The sequence below is a fragment of the Stenella coeruleoalba genome (assembly GCF_951394435.1).
Source record: "Stenella coeruleoalba genome assembly, chromosome: 9".
Classification (NCBI taxonomy): domain Eukaryota; kingdom Metazoa; phylum Chordata; class Mammalia; order Artiodactyla; family Delphinidae; genus Stenella; species Stenella coeruleoalba.
The window spans coordinates 26,227,244-26,246,368 of NC_137155.1; the positions used below are offsets into that span (position 1 = coordinate 26,227,244).

The 19,125-nt window shown below is 36.6% G+C and overlaps 1 protein-coding gene across 2 annotated transcripts in view; it reads right to left on the reverse strand.

Annotated features, from left to right (window-relative positions):
- The window catches only part of SEMA3E (semaphorin 3E), a 568,411-nt gene that overhangs the window by 440,933 nt on the left and 108,353 nt on the right, over positions 1–19,125 (reverse strand). For both annotated transcript variants that reach the window (XM_079932521.1, XM_079932522.1), the window contains exons 5-7: positions 12,050–12,073; positions 6,488–6,557; positions 2,832–3,601 (exon numbers count right to left, since the gene is read on the reverse strand). The gene's annotated coding sequence lies outside the window, so the exon portion shown is untranslated. The remainder of the gene's footprint in view (positions 1–2,831; positions 3,602–6,487; positions 6,558–12,049; positions 12,074–19,125) is intronic.

Below are 19,125 nucleotides of genomic sequence, written 5' to 3' on the forward strand. Positions count from 1 at the left end.
ATTTCAGTGTTCTTGTATTTAATATATTATCTTTGTCATCACATCACTATAAATAATTTTGTTAATTTCAAGCAGGAGGAACCATTCTATTCTCGCTATCTACTTTTGTTTTTCTTCATGCAGGCAATGTACATTAAACATCTTAGCAGCATTTCAGTATGATCTCAATAACTTTTTGTCTTGAATTATGATTAGAGTAGCTTTGAAATTGCTTTCCTTTGTCTAGGTGTGTAGTACTTCTATTTTGTATTTCAGAAACACATTCAGAAGAAGTAAGACTTTTCAAATACCTTATGCCTACTTAAAAAAATGCTTCTCTACATAGGCATTAACTTTACAATAACAAAATGTACCCAGGTGTCTTCTCTTCATATATCCAAGTGCTCACCCTTCCTTGAGGTGATTCCTCAATTGAGGCCCTTGTTCATCTTCTGAAATCTATAATTAGGTATGCCTGTAGCCCTTCTTATTTTAGATTTAACATGTTAAGCTGAGTAACTGTTACTCATTCTCCAAACTTTGAGTTATCCTTACTGTGTTTTCCACTGGTCTCTTAAGATACGAAGGCCTTATAAAATATGACAGCTTCATGCTAGAATATTAGGCTGCAATTCATTAACATGTAAAAGTACTATGAAATAGTATTAGGTGGGAAAACTGGAGTACAAAATTGTACATGTTTCTATGTCTACAAAAATATCTTGCTAAACAGAGAGTTTAACAGCTTCTGTTCCTGAAGGAAATAGTTTCCATAACTTTAAATTTCTCCTTTATAATTTTCAATATATTCTGTAAGCATATGCTACATACATAACAAAGGATATTTTCTTTACATGACTGCCTTATTTTTATTATTGTCTTTAATATAATTCGCAGATGTTTGAGACCAGAGCCATTCTCTTTGCAACTCTATACTTTACTTCTGCATAAAAAGTCATCTTATGGAAGATTACTGTGCCGTAGAATAGAGGTCACCAAATTATAGTACCAGGGGCCAAGGCAGCCCACAGTGAGCTATGAGTGATTTCACATTTTTAAATGGTGGGGGGAAAATATCAAAAGAAGAATAATATTTTATGATACATGAATACTAAATTAAATTAAAATTTCAGTGTTCATAAATACAGTATTACTGCAACACAACCATACGCATGTTTCCACATTATCTACGACTGCTCTTGCACTACAACTGCAGGATCGAGCAGTTGCAACAGAAGCTAAATGGCCCACAAAGCCTGAAATGTATACCATGGGGTCATTTACAGAAAGTTTGCTAACCCTTGATCAAGATTTTGGTTTCTCAAATTTTGTATCATACAAATCACAAAGAGGATCTTCTTGAAGTACAGATTTTGATTTTGGGGCCTGAAACTCTGCCTTTTAAACAAGTTCCAGGTGATGTTAATGCTGCGGGTTCATGAGTCATACTCTGAGTAGTAAAGCTCTGGATTACCACTCCAGTATAATATGTAATGTGTACTAGTTATATTAATATTAAAAAAAAAAGTTTCCAAGACATTTTCCATTGTGTTTATGCATGTGTGTGAGACCTCAGATCACCCTTTTATCAAAAATTAATGCAAATGGATGCGGACACATTATAAGTAAGGACAGAGAAAAAGTGTAATAAAATAGTTACAGAGCATTGATGTACAGTAAACTTTTAATGAAAAATTTCTAAATGTTCTAGCATATATAAAGTATTCAATACACTGACATATTCCAGTAGATTGTATTTTCTAATATAGTAATTCACGTAATAATAGAAGAATTAAACATTCTACATTCCTACAAAGATATTAAAATGTTCAATTTTAATATAGTAGTAATAAATGTGCATATAAAGTCTATCATAATTGTTAGGTTATAATTGCTTAATTCTTTTCCCTTTTTTTGATAAAATTATCTCAAACTATGTTAAAAGTCACAAAGAAAATAGCTCTGGTAAGTTACTGTAAGTATTGGCTTACGCCACAGAGATGGCCCTAAGCCTACCTTTCTCAGTAGGGACAAAGTAGGCCATTGTGTTGGAAGAGCTTTCCCAGTGAGGAACTTAGGGGCTACAAGCTGTTGTGTGGAGTGTTCTCTGTTTGGATTCTCCCTTCTCTCTAAATTGCTTCCTTTCCCCTTAGGCTGGTGTGGCAAAGATGAGTTTGTGATTACCTCTTCTTGGGAGGTCCCTTTGTCTTTGTAAGATCTAGTAAAACCAGGGAAAGGACACCTGGGGTGGCCACTTTATAGCACCTCTTCTCTAAACCTTAGGGAGAAATATCCTTTTACTTTGCCTCTCTGTCAACAGGGAAGGGTGCTCCGAGGAACAAGACCAGGAAAAAGGCAGGTAAGCCTGATTTCTAGTCTAGACCTTAAACTAGAGAAATAGTGGAATTCCCAGAGTATTGGGGGATTAAATCCCTGGTAATAAAAGCAAATAAACACATAAATTTACATTTCCATCTACACGTAGTTGCATTCCTAGAAAATCTGGTATATTTAAAAACATGTCCCCCCAATTTTTTTGCCTATGTATAAAACAGAATGAGATTCTAGATTCAGATAATTATAAGTATTTCACGTATATGAATGTTAAGCAAAATATTTCAAAGTTATGTGAGACATTTTTTCTTGTGCCGAACTATTCTTGTATTGCAGTATGGCTATCATCCCTGGCTGTAGTGTCCCTCAATCACTGTGAAAACCAAAAATACCTCCACAAATCCCAAAAGTCCCCTGGTCATACAAAACCCATTAAGGTTTGCTGCTATAGTGCAAAAAATCAGAATAAATAACGATGATGATGGTAATAAAAAAAACAGATTTTCAGGATACGTTACCTTAATTCTTGTAGCAATGAGTTTATCTCTGCTATTTAAATTATGTATCCTTTTCAAAAGCACAAGAGTGTACGTTCAGTGTATTCCAGTCCAGTGCTTGGAGACCGCTTTTGGGATGATGGCGGGAAACAGCGACCTCACATTTCCTCCGACAATCCCGGAAAGAGATGAGGCGGCCGCCGCAAGCGAGGAGATGCCGCAGGACCTGTGAAGCCCAGAGAGAACCTTGTCTTCGGAAGAGGACTGAGACTGGAAAGAAGAAGAACTGAGCAGATGAAAGTAGAAGACTTGGAAGCTGCCGTGAACTTCTAAGGAAAAGCCATGGAGCTCAATCCCGCTGCCAGCTACTTCTGTAACCAAGCTACAGCCCTGGGCCAACTCACGAACTGCGGGCAACAGAATCCAAAATAGACTGGAACAGCTCCAAAGTCGGATCCGAAGTAGGACCCACAGTGTCAGCATCCTCGACCGGCATGAATGACTGTCCACCCATCCCAGGGCCATCGTGTTCTTCCAAGCCGATTGGAAGCTTTACTTCCTTTTGCCATTTTCTCCCGATGGACTGCCCAAGACAGAAAAAGAAAAAGAAAAAGAAATTGGGCTTGCACGTTAAAAAAAAATAATAATAATAATTTGAATATACTTAATATCAGCTTACCTACCTATTCAGTTCATTTCAGGTTAGCTTCTCCATCTTCTTTGCCTGTTTCATTCTGAGTCTGGTTAAAAGCTACTTTCCTTCATTCATTCAGCATCTACCAAGCACATGTCTGTGCCCAACACAGTGATTAGTATTTTCTTAATGTGGTTTAGCCTTTAAGTCAGAACAGGATTCTCTGATTATGTTACCTATGAGAGTGAAATTGAGCTCTTTTTTCCTTAATGAGTATGTTCTAATTCTATAAATCTATCAATATCACTTTACAGTTTATTTCCACTAATTTCATGAAAATTATAAATTTCATGCATCTAAAGTTCTTCTGCACAGGAAAATGCTTCATCTACTGTTGGTATCTGGTCTTATTCCTTTACATTTTAAGTAGATTTCTCTTTGAAGATCTGGTTTACATTTCTCCTAAACACAAGATACCTGAATGAGTAGCATAAGAAACCGATTATAATGCTTTCCTTTATAGAATATTATATTTTCTGGGAAATAAGCCAGAGTCTGATCTAACTCATCTCTAGCACTTTTAGCTTTGAAAACTTTACCACGTATTGACTTGCAAAATCTTCTGCTAACAGTTATAAAATACATTCTTCCCAAATAAATTGATTTCCGTTTAGATATATTTACTAACAACCCTGTAGGACTATCTGTTAGAATAAGAAGAATTTTAATTCCTTTTCTTTCAAGTCCTAAATTGTGACCAAAGGCTTTTATGAGAAATTACCATTTTTACTGAGTTTAATGTTTTTCCTCTTTTCTTTTTCCTCTATGTTAGAAAGTGCTATCAAATCAAAAGAGGCACAGTCCGAGAGCGGTTTCTAAATGGAGAGCGGGAGTACTTTTTGTCCTTTGTGTAATTTAGGAATGGGCTCCCAGGTGGATTCACAAGTCTAAAAACAGGGCAGAATTTATTTTTTGCTTTTCTAAGGCAGGAGTCACTTCAACAATTTCAAAAGCACTGTAAATGACTACCTTTGACAACCTGGAGGCCAAGGAGGTTCTCACAGCTCTGGAAATGGAAACAGCTGGGCTGGTTAAGTGGTGATGAATCAGCCTGAGTCACAAGCCCACACACAGATGGAAAAGGAAAACCCTGGGGTTTTGGGGGGATCCCTAGGGCCTGGGATCCCCTACGAGACCTATCATTGTGTCTGGACTGGTCCGGGTTTCAGAGAGTATTTCTAGCTCCTTTAGTTTTTGTTATGGTTCCCCATCCTATTCATCATAATTCACAGCATTCTTTATTTACATTTCCAATAAGTACTGGTGAGTATGAGTAATTGCAGAATACATTAAAATATGCCCAGTAAACACCTGACATGACACACAGCCCCAGACATCAACCTGCTCATACCCTCCTTTAGTCTGGAGGAGCCCAGATATTTCTGGAGTCCCCAAAGGCAAGAGCACTTCACGTCTACCATTCAGGCAAGCAGATTTAATGAGATACAGCATACAGGATCTATAGTACTATTTCCCTGCCCACCTAACCCATTCTAATTAAAGTAATAGCTAACAATTACCAGTATTTACTCTGGCCAGAAATACTACAAAACACTCTACTTGCTTGATCTCCTTTAATAGATCACAGCTACTCTGTGAAGTAGACATTGTTATTACACCCGTGCTCATGCTTCAGGTAACTGGTGGAGACAAAAGTGAACACAAGATCTTTGATCCTAGAGCATAAGCTCTTACCAATTATGATGGTTAAAAATGAATTGTATTTTCTTTTCTGGATAAATAATTTAAATTTTAAGAAGGAAGATGCATAATCACTATGGAAGAGTCATAATCTATATAACAAGCATGTATTAAGAAAAAACTATACTCAAGCACTGTTACAGTTACTAAAAAAAAAACTGAATAAAAGACAAAGGACCTAAATAAATGAGTAAGTAGATTGTATTATGGTGGATAATAAATGCAATAAAGGAAAAAAAAAAGGAAAGGAGCATGGATTATGGAGATATTAACATTTAAATCCCGTGCTCAGTGATGATCTCCTGAGAAGGCGATAATTAAAGATAATTAAAGACCTGAGGAGGTAAGGGAATAAGTCCTTTTCTATCCTCAGGGACAAGTTCAAAGGCCCTGAGGCAAATATGATGAAGAAAGAAAGAGACAAAGGAGTTGAAAGAGTATATGCAGAATGATCATAAGGACTGACCACAGAATGTAACTAGGATAAGGACGAGTGATAAAATGAAAGTGGGCTGTGAAGGACACTGAAGAGATGGTAGGATCAAGGACTGTAGATCCTAGTGAGGCTGTAGGACTGTTGGAGTCCATACTAGACAGGTGATTAATCAGCATAAACCATGGCTCCCTCATATCAAACATTTATTAGAACATGCCCTAGCCAGAGTCCCTACTGGAGGCCAGTTCCTGGGACTCTCTTACATTCCATTTCCGTATTAGCTTTAGATAACCAAGATTCCTTAAAATGTTTAAGAACTGAAAAGTTTTCCAATTATCTAGATATTAAAGTCTCCAACACTTAATATTTGACTACTTATAAGATTTCACTATTTGGGATATATTTGAAAATTCCTGGACTAAAATAGACCGTCCTTCATTAGCAGTCAAAACACATCTGGGCTATAAGTCATTGCATTATAAAAGGATTAAATAAAATGTATTAGTATAGAGATTTAAAGTTTCATAATTAATCCCATTCATTACTTTTTAAAATGGACTGAACCGATCTTCAATACTTAAAGTCTTAATATTAGTCTAATGATTGGCAAATGTATATGCAAACATTTTACAAATACTACTTAATTCTTAAAATGTAGATTATGATAAAATTATATTTTCTTAGAGGATTTTTTTAAAGTAGAGGAATATCACTAGCTGCAATTTTGGTCATACAAATTATTTCATTCCTCAATGTCATAAGTAAATGTGGCATTGCCAGTTTAAATAAAAATTCTACCTGACAGATTCCCCCTGTTTCGAGATTTGCCCTTTGTTTGGAAAATACCTGGTAGTACCATTCTTCAGGGAGGTGACTTTATTTTCTGTAAACATTAGCATGCTCCATTCCTGAGCTTCTGAAAATATAAGTAGGTTTTCATTGCAAAAAAGTATGAGTGCACCCCAGAACATTTTTTACAATGCTAATTAATAATATAAAATTTGTATGGCCAGTATGCATTTTTAAAACAATCACAGCTATTTATCATTGGCTAACATTTTACTCTTTTATTATTCTCTTACTGTCAAAATGATTTCCTTTCTCACCACCCTACCAGCTCATTGAAGATGGAAGCATGTTTGAACAGCAGTACATATTCTCTATGTTGTGGCCATCCATCCCATGACACAGTTTCTAGAAATATTTCTCCATAAAGGTAGAGGTTATTCTATAAATTATTTATGATTTTTCAGTCAAATGTGGAAGAATTTTAACCTTTTTCCCTATTATTATGAAAGATAACAGAATATTTTATATTAACAGAATTGATGTCATATTGGGAGGATGGAGAAATTCATTTGTCCACCTCCATATATGTTCAAAATTGAGATGCCACACAGCTTACCTTTCCAAAATGTGACCTTCCCAACCCATTGAAAGACTTGACATTACGCCCATTTCTATTGCGTGTCTGAAGACCCCTCCCATAAAATATATATATACGTTACTTTTGAGGTTTAAGGTACTGACTCAGAAGCTTAAATTGTCACTCTCCAATCATAAAAGCGGAAAAGTCATGGACAGAATAAACAATGATCAGGAAACGATCCTTTCCAATATGGAAAGGAAACGATCTTGAGGAAGGGGGTTGGGCCTAAGGGACATAGGTCCAGGTGAGGTGACAAAGGGACAATATGCTGGCACTGTGTATCTATCAGTTGAAATACTCATTCATAAGAAGGAAAGGAAGACAACTTTTCCACTTTAACATTTAATCACACACTGATACTTATATTGCTTTTGATTAAAATACAGCAGATAGCCTTTTCATTGTAAAAGATCTTGGTTTTGTTTTTATTTGTTGAGACAAGATAATTATATAATACCTACAACAACAAATAAAAGTATAAGTAGAGGGCTTCCCTGGTGGCGCAGTGGTTGAGAGTCCACCTGTCGATGCAGGGGACACGGGTTCGTGCCCCGGTCCGGGAAGATCCCACATGCCGCGGAGCGACTGGGCCCGTGAGCCATGGCCGCTGAGCCTGCGCGTCCGGAGCCTGTGCTCCGCAACGGGAGAGGCCACAACAGTGAGAGGCCCGCATACAGCAAAAAAAAAAAAAAAAAAAAAAGTATAAGTAGAGGTTCAGTGATTTACATTTCTGGGACAATGTAAGTGATTTTTTTTAAAAGGAAAAAATATGTTCTTAGGGGGGAGAACAACATGCAGGTTTGAGTTTATGAATCAGGAATGTAGTGCAAAGGCCAAGAAAACTTGGTATTATGTATAAAAATGTTATTTCAGAGTTATTATGTTATCTACCAAAACAAAATGATTTAAGATGGACAAGAAAATACATGTTTTAAATGGGAGAATTTCCTTGTGTCTAGAGAAGAAACTAGTTACATATATGTTTATCTGTATTATTGTATTATATTCCAAAATTATTATTATACTGTCATTCTTTAGAAGGCATCCTGGCTTAATAAATGACAAATGTATATATCTGGCTTTATATCTCCATTGGGGTCAGTTCTTCAAGATAACATTTATTCTTTTCAAGTAAACTTGTAAACCTATACAGACACATTTATTACGTACATCAGCTCAATGATAATAACGATGGGCCAGAAACTGTTCTAAGCAGTTTCCATGTATTAATGCATTATACAAACTTTCAGATGGATTCCATTATTATACTCATTTTACAGATGAGGAACACAAGACAGAACCACCAAATATCTTGCTAAAGACTGCATAGAATAAGCAAGAAACTCAGCTGTTGTTCACATGTGATATGAATACACTGTGTAGGTGCCAACACCGTGAGATGCCTCAGACAGTCCATTTCTAACAAGTCTAAAAATTGTCGGTTGGCTTTTCCTAATAGCTTCAGTGGGATGAAGTAGTAAAAGCCAGATTTTGGTGGGTTATGGAATGAAGTGAAAGTTAGAAAGTGAAGGCATTAATTTTAATAAAGTGACAGATAATAATAAAATTTACTGATTGCTAAAGGTATCAATCTCCACTGGGAAAGGAAGTGGGGGATGGATCAGAGGTTGCCAAGAGGAAATAGGACATTTTTTTAAACTTAAAACACAAGTAGGAGTTTTTCTGAAAGATGAAAGGCTGGAGCCCAGGGCCAATGGGGGCTGAGGGAGTGGGTTGAGCAGACAGGGGGTTTAGAGTGGAAGGGAAGAAGGGAAGGATGAGGGTGGAGATCCAGGAAAGGGTAAGATTAGGGAGGCCTTGGACGGTCTGCCAAAAAGCTTTATCTTTATCCTCTATATAATAGGAGGCTTTTCTGGATTTGAAACAGAGGTGCAATATGTTTCGATTTGGGTTTTATATAAATCACTTTGGCAGCTTAGAAGAGAATGTATTTGAGAACGGGAGCCTTGGTATTAGAAGGTTGCTACAATGAACTACGAAAAAGAACATATGATTTTAAGGGAAGTGGCAACAGTGACTGGGAAAAGTGGACATAATTACAAACATGTAAAAAGTGAAAACAGCAAGTTTTGATCGTTATTTGGAGAAGAGAAAAACGTGTAGGAGTCATCTCCTGGTTTTCTTGCCTGGATTGTGGGTGCAAGTTGGCATCAAAAACAAGATAGAAAACACAACAGGAAGCGCAAAATGATGCACTGAATTTCAGGCAAGTTGAATTTGAGGTTCCTGTAGGACACACAGTGGAGATGTGAAGCAGAAAATGGGACATGTTGGAAGAGGCCAACTCAGCATGGACTGAAAAGAGCTGTTTGGCAGTAACCAGTCTATGGATTCCAGGTAGAACCACAGATTGGAGCTGTGAGAATGGATGTGAATACTCGGCAAGAGACAATTCAGGAACAGAAATTGGCTGAGGAAATAACTCTGGGGAACAGTAACATTTAACTTTCAGAAAGAGTCAGAAGCGCCCAGGAGGGATAAAGAAAATATAAGCCAAAGTGAAAGCATAGAGGATCCAAGGGAAGAAAGAGAATTTCAAGAAGGAAGTAGAAACTCACTTGAAATACACACGCTAAGTAAAAGGAAGCTTTGGCTTTGTCACTGAGGGTGGTCATTGGTTTGTTTCACGGTGCAGTCACTGTCCTTAGAGAAGCCAGATCACAGCTGCTTGAAGAGGGCGTGGTGGAAAGTTTAGGATCCCAAGAATCCCACATTTCCCCAAGCGATTCTCACCTTGATCCTACGCTGTAGATGACTATCTCTAGTTTCTGCGGTGGAGGGGAGGGCCATGATTCCTATCACCATTCACAGCAGTCTCACAACCAAAGCTTTTGAACTTCATATGCAATATAACGTTAGGTTGTAAATGTAATGTGGTAATTTATCAATTGGTAGTAAATTATGATATTCTTAGGAACAGTTATCATTTAATAGAAAATTATGCATAGAATCCCGCTCTGTAATTTCTACCACTAGGAGAGGAAAAATGTTAGACTATATACTTAATTGTAGGATTGGTTATTAATATACAATATATAAAGATAGTAGAAAATAATTTCCACTATTTAAAAAAGGAAGGCTTATAATTTTGGTTTTGCTCCTTTACAATTTAAAGGAGGTGATTATGTCAGGTTCTACAATTTTTATTGTCTTAGAAATAACCAAATCTGTGCAACTGTCATTGTTGCACTCAATAATTGTCCACCTTTATTCTATAATCTGAGAACTATGCACATCTAAAGGCAGAAATCAAAATCTTTCCAGGATGTTTTTTTTTTTTGCGGTACGCGGGCCCCTCACTACCGTGGCCTATCCCGCCGCGGAGCACAGGCTCTGGACGCGCAGGCTCAGCGGCCTTGGCTCACGGGCCCAGCCGCTCCGTGGCATGTGGGATCTTCACGGACCGGGGCACGAACCCGCGTCCCCTGCATCGGCAGGCGGACTCTCAACCACTGCACCACCAGGGAAGCCCCCTCAAGGATGGTTTTTATGGTTCCTATTAGGAAAACTTCCAGCTCAAAATTCAGCTTTCTTGGGTCCTTAAACTAGCAGTGGAGAATGAGAGAAAGCCCAAGGGTAAGAAAACATTAGAGTGGGTTACTTAGTAAGAGCTCTATGTGACATAACATCAATTTCCTTTTTAAAGAAAGGCTGTCAAGAACATGTAGCCCCTTGCCATCATTTTTAGTAACTAGCAAACTGAATGCAAGTACACACTTCTTCAAGGAAAGAGAAAAAATATAAAACCAAGGCGGCTATTTTAGCCAGAATTTCTATCTGATAAAAGATTTAGAAACTATAAATAATTATTTCACTGCTTTATACTTTTACAAACAGTGTGAAGATTATCATTAAGAACAGTGGAGTACCTACTGATACTATTTAATATTGCAACAATATGTCATTGAATTAAAGAATTATATTTCAAAAAGTTTTCTATTTTTTTCACAGACATTAGACTGTTAGGATGTGCTCATCTGTGTATTTTAAATAGATTTGGTGAGAATAATTGCCTGTTTGTGTATTTTCTCAAGGAAAAATTAAATTGGTCTTAGCTGTCCAATTATTTAAAATCCTAATTTTCACCATAGTGTGAGTTAGTGCCCATCTTCATAAAAATCTCAAGGACTTCTTTAAGAAATATAGGAAATCGGACTTTCTGCCATCATTCTGACTCTATTACTATTTGATTTCAAATTTCTGGGCATTTGACACACCTGAAATAAGAAACGGGGTGTGGAGTACTTGTTTGCTTAAATGACCGTGAGAAACGCGGTCACAAAGCACCCTGGGTTTTTATCTGATTCACAGGAAGGAGGGTGGCGGGAAAGAAGCAGGTGCTGAGGTGAGATGCTGGGGTGGGGCCCTGGGGGAGAGAGCCTGGACTGATAAGGTCTAGGGCTGTGGGAATCTCCGCTGTGGTCTCAGCAGCTGTGCTCTGTACTGAAGGCCTGACAGGCTCCCTCCTTAGAAGGAATGGGTGGAATGTGGATTCTCCACTTTACCTTGGGCTGTGAAACCGCAGGGAGCTCTTTACCATTTTGAAGACCTCAGCCAGTGGAAGGCATTCGGGACTCATGGGGAGAGGGTCCAGGGGTCCCCCATAAATCATAGTGAGGACTGCACTTTCGCAACCTCAGTGATCACATAATCCTTGCATTATTTCAACATATATTTTAAAAATGAAAGCGAACAAACAACAAATTGAGGAATGGGAGGAGGTAAGAGAGTACGTTATCTAAAAGCCCATCTTACAGACTTGGCATGGCCAGGTCTTTGAATCAGATTATGGTGTTGCACAAAATTGTGCTGTAATCTTTAAGCACATAAATAATATAAGCATGTGTAACATCTACTTAATTACTTAGAATGAAGAAAGCAAACTTAAAAGCATTACAGAATCACAGAATTGGCATGCATTGGGTACTTAATGAGCTACATAAAGAAGATAATTTTACCTCTCCAGGCTTCAGTTTCTTTATCTGAAAAATAAAGACATTTGAATAAATATTTAAAATTCTATCATCTCAAGTTCTTGATTTTAAAATTATAAGTATTGGTCTGTTTTAAGTATCATAAGCTTGCTGCATAGCACAGGGAGATCAGCTCAGTGCTTTGTGACCACCTAGAGGGGTGGGATAGGGAGGGTGGGAAGGAGACGCAAGAGGGAAGAGATATGGGAACATATGTATATGTATAGCTGATTCACTTTGTTATACAGCAGAAACTAACACAATATTGTAAAACAATTATACTCCAATAAAGATGTTAAAAATAAATAAATATCATAAGCTTTGCATGATTCATAAATTGTCGTTTTACCCTTTATTTTTCCAAGTACTGATAGAAAATCATTTATGCTCAATGCCAAAAAAAAACCAAAAACAGAGAGCTATTAAATTTTAAAAACCGGGCTTCCCTGTTGGTGCAGTGGTTGAGAGTCCGCCTGCCGATGCAGGGGACACGGGTTCGTGCCCCGGTCTGGGAAGATCCCACATGCGGCGGAGCGGCTGGGCCCATGAGCCATGGCTGCTGAGCCTGCGCGTCCGGAGCCTGTGTTCCGCAACGAGAGAGGCCACAACAGTGAGAGGCCCGCGTACCGCAAAAAAGAAAAAAAAAAAGTTAAGAAAACCTATAAACCCATCACCCTGAGAAATCTACAATAAACTTTTTTCTGTTTCTAAGTGCAAACTTCTTATTAAAAATATATATATATAAAATTATAATAAAGTGGGATTATACTGTACATAAAACATGCTATTTTATTCATTTTTTGTCTTAAAATATATTGTGTATGTTTTCAATGACTATATTGGTTCTCTTTATTTTTTAAAGTTTTTTTTTTAAATTTTAATTAATTAATTAATTTATTTTTGGCTGTGTTGGGTCTTCGCCTCTGTGCGAAGGCTTTCTCCAGTTGCGGCGAGCAGGGGCCACTCTTCATCACGGTGCGCGTGCCTCTCACTGTCGCGGCCTCTCCTGTTGCGGAGCACAGGCTCCAGACGCGTAAGCTCAGTAGTTGTGGCTCACGGGGCTAGTTGCTCCGCGGCATGTGGGATCTTCCCAGACCAGGGCTCGAACCCGTGTTCCCTGCATTGGCAGGCAGATTCCCAACCACTGCGCCACCAGGGAAGCCCTCTCTTTATTTTTAATGGCTGCATATTTTACTGCATGTACATTTTGTACATATCATCATTTATTTAAGAAATCATCTTAGTGCTGATCAACATTATATATTGATAATATTCAACATCATCTATTGATGAACAATTCAATTGCTTCTTTCTGCTATTGTTTGTTTCAGTAGGTATAGTTATACACTTCTTTGAATATTTCCCTAAGATAAATTCCAAGTAGAATTGTTATATCAAAGGGAATATGACATAATATGAAAGTTACTTTTAAATTAAAGAACACATTTAGAAATCTTGTACAATGTATAAAAATCATGATTAGTCATAATTTTGGTTAACATTTCATTGAACTTTCATTAAGTGATTTTTCTATGAAAATATTTTTAACATGGCTGAAATGAAATACTTGGCAAGAATATATTCTGAAAGCAACAGTGTGTTTCCCACTCCACAGACAGGTTTGGAGAAAGGAATAAGTCTTAAAACCCAAGCTATAAATTCTCTGGGCCTGGGCTTCTCACAGGGCAATTAGCAGAGAGACACGGGGTTTTGGGGTTTTTTGGGGTCACTAATTATGTAACCGACAAGCCCTTTCCCCTAAGAACCCAAAGCATATCTCAATATTATTAATGATCAATAAGATTTTTCTTAAAGTTGATGGGGGATTTGAAGAACTACTAAATAAGATTTTAATTTTGTTTTACAAAAGATGCATATATAAAATATACCTTCCATCATGTAAATCTTAATATTTTATAGAGCCTGTATATCCTCTCTGTGACACATGGATTAGTTTTCCCTTTTTAAATAGTGGAGAGAAATGGAATCACAGAAGCATATTACATGACTGCCCCAAGGATATTTAGAAAACCAGCTGCAAAACTGCAGAGTTTTGTTCAAATCAGCTACAATTAACACAAGGGAGTATTTAAAAAAAAATGAAGCCATAGGAGCTTTAAAAAAAAACCCAGCAGAACAGATTAAAACTACTTAATATACACTGAACAACCAATGAGGTTGTTTTATTTTCAACCAAGGGCGGATAGATATCTAAAAGCATGTTGAGTTTTCAGTCATAAAATACCCTCAGATAAATAAGATTCACACAAGGGATTAAATCTATTTAGTCCTGCTCAAGGTTATGGAGAAAGTATAATAAAGAAAGTGTAATAGAGACAGACTCTGAGAAATCTACTTCAGTATATGCCATTTTGATCTTTTTATCTTGATTGCTCTTTACGTCCTGACAGTTTACTTCTCAGCTGTAGTGTAGGGTTAAAAAAAAAAGTTGGTCAGCCCTTACTTTGTGCTTGTCTGCTTGTTGTAATGACGATTGTGTGTCTGTAATATTCATTCCACAGTGTATTGTGTATACTCTTTGTTTAAATGGTTAGTTCCAGAAATATTTAAGAAGCTTTCTCTACCTAAAGTAAACATTTTGAAGAACCATTAAGGAGTTAGAGAGATGATGAGTGGTGTGTTTTGTGTTAAGCATAACTGTGGCTCAAAGGGTGAAATCTTTGCTACTGTTGTAAAAATAGTCTCAATTCCTCTTCATTAAACCAAATAATTTGGTTGCCTGAAAGTCTTAGACACCCATATCATCCAAACAGAAATCCAAGGACTGAGGCATGTGAGGCATTTGTTATTTGAATTCCTACACCTTTTGGTGCTAGAGTGCTAACTGGCAGGTAAATTGTGAAATGCAATCAAAGGCAAAGCTTAAAATCAGGTCATAAGTTGAAATATTTACAAGTTGATATAATATTAACAAATTCTTACTGAAATTTTTATGCCATTTACTTAGCGTAGAAATCAGTCTCATTCTGAATAACTAATACATGTAACAGATACTTCCATAAAAACCTTATCCCTTAATGTGACACGTTAATATTTGAAAAGTTTTTGAGTAAGGCCAAAAAAAAAGAAATAGAAATATGTCATATATTAAAGTACTTCAGATCAAGAACCAAATTAATTTAAATAATGTTTTTTCAGGAAAACATCTCTCTGTATATATACATGTATATGTGTGTGTAATATATGTGTATACATACAAAGAAAATGAAAAAAAATTTTTTTTTTTTTAGTACAAACAGTTGATATAATTGTCTTAAGCACTAATTCATTTTAGGGCAATCTGTCCTAAGATTCAAACTTTCATGACTCTTATTTCATGGAAGTGATCACTATGAAATTCTGGAAACATAAAAAAGAACATATTAAAAGTCAGTCTTATTTTTGGACTTTCTCAAGTAATCTGGTAGTTCCATGATTCTAGAGCTATCCAAATTTATATAATATACATTTGCATGTGTGTGTGTATACATGTCTAAAGAGAATTCATTTGTACACTAAGTTTACATATGAACTCTTCCAGAGTTTATGATTAGATTTGGCAACTTCAAGGGTCTATTTAATCTAAAGAAAATAGCTGCTTATAAAAAGTCCATATTATACAGAGAGAATATTGTATTGATATTAAAAAATATTATAAATATGTAATTTGGACTATAACACATATAAGTTGAAAATCAGTGTTAAGCTTTATAAATGTCAGATAAATTTTTTTTAACATTTTTAGTGGAGTATAGTTGCTTTACAATCGTGTGTTACTTTCTGCTTTATAACAAAGTGAATCAGTTATACATATACATATGTCCCCATATCTCTTCCCTCTTGCGTCTCCCTCCCACCCACCCTCCTTATCCCACCCTTCTAGCTGGTCACAAACACCGAGCTGATCTCCCTGTGCTATGCGAATGTCAGGTAAATTTTAATTTATATTATTATTATTATTTACCAAAGCAACAACTTTCAACATATTCTTTGCCAGAGGAAATAAAGACAAATATCTGATTACAATGAAAGATTAATAGTAGGTAGTATAAAGATATTAATGCTATTACTTTATAAAAATCTCTAAATTCATTGACTGTAAGTTAAAATTACATACAGCCAAAAAATAACATAGCTGGTAATAACATCATAATTTCTACAGCATAAAATTACCAATTCCCACATGGCTGCAAAAATTCACACCATCACATGTTCCATATATATATATTTTGTTTTTCAAATGATAATGTATTGGGTATTTATTGTCACACTTCTGACCCTATTAAGGTAGAAATATATGGGAAGTTCTTAAAGCCCAGATTTTTCACTCAGCAAATACACATGAATAGAAATTACTCAGTTATCTTAATGTCAATCTCAAAGTAATACAAATGGTACATCAGACCTAATTTTTTCTTAGGAGATTATATCTTGAAAATTTATATTATCCTGATAAAAAGTCAATTTAATTTCATCATTAGTTTAATAATATATTCATCAAATATTTTAGACATGTTACTTGAAATTCTCTGTGTGAATAAATGTTACCAAGAGTCAGAAAATATGGGATTCAGTCTCGGTTCTGCCAGTAAGTTACTGTGCTACCTTTGTCAATCAACTACTCCTTCTCTACTTCACTGCCCTCATTTGTGTAAAAGATATTTTGGAGTAAATAATCCCTCAAGTCTCTGCCACCTCTAAAAATCTCAATCTACAAATGAGATGTGATTTCTACTCTTAAGGAGTTTATATAGTGTTGTAGGAGAGGAGACAGTAGAGTTCTAATCGTAGGGGAGGAAAAATTTTTTCCCCTTTATCCTTCTAGGTTCTTGGCTAAGACACCCCCCCACCCCACCCTGCCATAATAAAAGAGAGGTGAATGGGACAAAAACAAACAGAAGTTTAATAACATACATAGCTCCTGTATACATAGGAGAGGCCTAGGAAAACTGAATTGCTCCCTGAATGGCCCAAGCTACCACTTAAATATCATCTCCAGCTAAAGACAAAAGAAGTTGGAGGTAGAGAGCGCCAGTTATGGGAGTTTGTCAGGCAAAGCACAGTAAACAAGGGTATAGTTGTCATGCAGATTTAAGTCCAGGCCTTCTTCACTGATAAATCTCTAGAGATTTAGTCATTCTCCTCTTCCTGGTACAGAGAGGTCCATTTGTGACCCTCGTAAATGGAGACTTCCCTTATAAATATAAATGCCCCTTACAAATGAGTAACCTACTTAGTTTTCAGAGCTTGTCCTGTGTCTGTTGTTTCTTAAAAATAACCAGTCTAAAGTAATCCTTATGTCAAAAAGGTACATTTTGGGGTGGCAAATGCCGCTCCGCTTTATATTAGACCAAAAGTTCAGAGAATGGAGGCAGGGAGGTCAGTAGGTATAAGGGAAGTCTTTCTGCAGGAGGGAGCATTTGAAACTGAATATGAAAATTAGTAAGGAATTATATTTCAAATAAAGATGGGGAATAAATTATTTAAGGTGAAATGAAAGCAATGGGAGAAGGAATGAAATTTGGAAAGCTTACAGAACTTTCTAATTCATGACCCTTCATGTCTCAGTAATTTTTTCATATCAACTGTAGGTCAAAAGAAATTCAGGACAGATCCATTTATTAGGTAGTTTAAGTCCAAACAAACTATAGTAGTAGTTCATATGGTATGCAACAAATATAAGTGTATTTCCCTTGAATATTTAAAAGACCTGACAATGCCTCTGAGAGTTTACTGCAGTGCCCCATGGTACCTTGAATCAAAGTTTGAGAACCATGGTTATAGCATGTTTGGTTATAGTGTATGCCGGAAATGGCAAGAGAGTTTTCTACAGTGTGAGCTGCATGTAAAGACTGTAAAATCCTAATAAAAGCAGGGCTTACATGGTCTAGTCTATGGATTAGCATGTAAGCAAATCTAGAAATTAGAATTAAAAAATTTCCAATACACTATCCTCCTTTACTCAAGGTTTCACTTTCCATGGTTTCAGTTACCCATGGTCAACTGCTGTTTGAAAATATTAAATGAAAAATTCCAGAAATAATGCATAAATTGTAAATTATGCACTATTCTGAGTAGCGTGAATGAAATCTCTCCCTGTTCAACTCCATCCCACCCAGGACATGAACTATCCTTGTCCACTGTATCCACGCGGTATATGCTGCCCAACTGTTAGTATAAGTAGGGATCAATACTACCCTTGATATGGGGCATCCACTGGGGGTCTTGCAAGGTATTCCTCTCAGATAAGGGGGCATTATTGTATTTAAATGCAACTTCTAAAGAAAGATTAAGAGATTCAGTTCATTACAAACAATGCTTCTCTGAACCTCCACCCAGCCCCCCAGGATCCCAGCTTTCTTTCCCTTAATCTTTTGTGCTAAATCCTTCCCTACTTTCTCTGACCTCTAGTCTACCTCCAATACTCTCCACATTCTCAATTACAGAAAAATCCTGGAATGGGTTGGCAATTCATAGAAGAGGGAAGGGTCATAGCAGTATCATGACAAACAAAAATTACAGTCCTGTTAGCGTGGAAGTAAGTGAAATACAGGTCTTATGCACATGTTAAATAAATCTTATCCCCATTACATATTCTCCCATCTCATGAACCTCCATAAGCGGGCTCCAGTTTTAATTACCCTGTCTAGATACTCCTTCTATTTATGGTCTAATCCCATTCCATTTTTCCATATTTTATGTGATGCCTCTGGAGTTTCTTACGTGGTCTAAAACATTTCCTTCTTACAAAGAAGGAATGTAGGAAGGGGAGCAGAATTTGCCACTCCCAGATTATATCTATGCAGCATAAGGTTTATTTTAGACTGGTTATTTTTATGAAACTGCAGACACAGGAGAAGCTCTGAAAATTGGGTTAAAAGGGTGAAAGCTTTCCTTTGTAAGGTCCATTCACATTTATAAGAGAAATCTTCATTTGTGGGAGTGTCTCCCTCTCTGTGCCAGGAAGAGGAGGAGACCAAATCTCTAGAAACTTATCAGTGAAGAAGGCTTGGACTTAAATCTCCATGACTATTATACCCTTGTTTACTACGCTTTTCCTG